The sequence below is a fragment of the Vulpes lagopus genome, chromosome 16 (assembly GCF_018345385.1).
Source record: "Vulpes lagopus strain Blue_001 chromosome 16, ASM1834538v1, whole genome shotgun sequence".
NCBI lineage: Eukaryota > Metazoa > Chordata > Mammalia > Carnivora > Canidae > Vulpes > Vulpes lagopus.
The window spans coordinates 40,905,915-40,907,442 of NC_054839.1; the positions used below are offsets into that span (position 1 = coordinate 40,905,915).

The 1,528-nt window shown below is 32.2% G+C and overlaps 1 pseudogene; it reads right to left on the reverse strand.

Annotated features, from left to right (window-relative positions):
• Nucleotides 1-860: 860 nt before the first annotated feature.
• On the reverse strand, nucleotides 861-1,318 carry LOC121476899 (annotated as a pseudogene).
• Between the last annotated feature and the right edge of the window lie 210 nt (nucleotides 1,319-1,528).

The following is a 1,528-nucleotide window of genomic DNA, read 5'->3' on the forward strand; positions in this document are numbered from 1 at the left end:
CATGTATGTTATATATAATTAAATTATATTGTAATAATTATATATAATTTAACATATATGTGTACATATATATATATACACACACACATACATACAGTCTGGTACATACTAGCTTATTTCATAATTTTCCTTGAAAATGTGATATTTTTTTCCCTTCCAAGTTTACCTTTTCTTTCAAAATGTAACCTTTCAAACACACTAGACTTTTTGTAAGTCTTCATGTTTTACCCGATGTGGGCCAGAGGCCTCACTTTGTCCTCCATCACTTTCAACATTACAAATCATGTCCCCAGTGCTCCCTAACCCTCTGGATTATGTAAAGCTTTATTTTAGGTTCCTATATCTATATCACCTCTTACCTTCTAATTTATTTAGATATGCACTTTGAAGGATATTTGCTCTGTCCAGTATTTCTTATGCCAGTTCTACTAGGTTTTAGTAGCAGGAGGGTTTTCAGACACGTAGTTTATTATATTTTTGAAGTCAAAGTATCATACCATTATGATATCTTGCTATTAGATGTGGAAAATATCCACATGTTTAAAATTTTTAAATTTTTAAAAAAATTATCTTGTTTCTCTCAGGTTTGTATGTCCTTTACTTATTTTAAGATACATTTTTCTCTAAGTGTTGTGGAAAAGTAGCATTGGAGTTTTTATTAGAATGTTTTTAAAAGTTTGGATATACTGATCTGTTCATAACTTTGAATATTGTCATCCTTTATATGGACAATCTCTCCTCTAAGATTCTTTTTAAAGTGTTATTTGCAATTTCTCCATCAATGTCTCCTAATTTGATTTTTTTCTAAGAAGCTTGTGTTATTGTTGATGGAAAATTTATTGTATTGCATATTTTTTTAGTTAATGTCTTTTATTAATCTGTATAAATTCCTTGTCTTCCAGTTTGTTTAAACAATAGGTCAGACATCCACCACAATAGTGTCTGTCAAAGCCATGAGCCATAAAATCTCTAGCACCACACTCATTTGAAGGGCTCTCCCCACAAAGGCAACTGATTTTGCCATTCTTGTCCACTTTAAGTATTTCAGAACAGCCAGCTTAACCTTCTTCTTAGCCTCATTCTTCTTGGGATTGGAGTAAGACTTATTCTTCCTTTTCTTAGCACCACCAAGAAGTCTCAACACAAGATGAAGAGTGGACTCCTATGGAATGTTGCAGTCAAATACATCCATCTTCCAGTTGCTTGCAAAAATCAGTGTCTGCTAATCAAGAGAAATTCCTTCCTTGTCCTAGATCTTGGCCTTTACGTTTTCTATTGTATTTGGGGGTTCAACCTTAAGAATGATGGCCTTCCCCATAAGATTTTTTTCATGAAAATCTGCATATTGGCAGAGGTTGCACCACAGATAATGGATCAAAAAGGGATTCTATTATATTTTTTATTTAGTAATTGCAATTTTATAAATTTAGGCAGTTATATTTTCTGCAAATGACGTTTTCATTTCTGTCTTGCCAATAATCATGATCCTAATTTCCCTTTTCTTTTCTTATGGAATTAGCTGACTTCT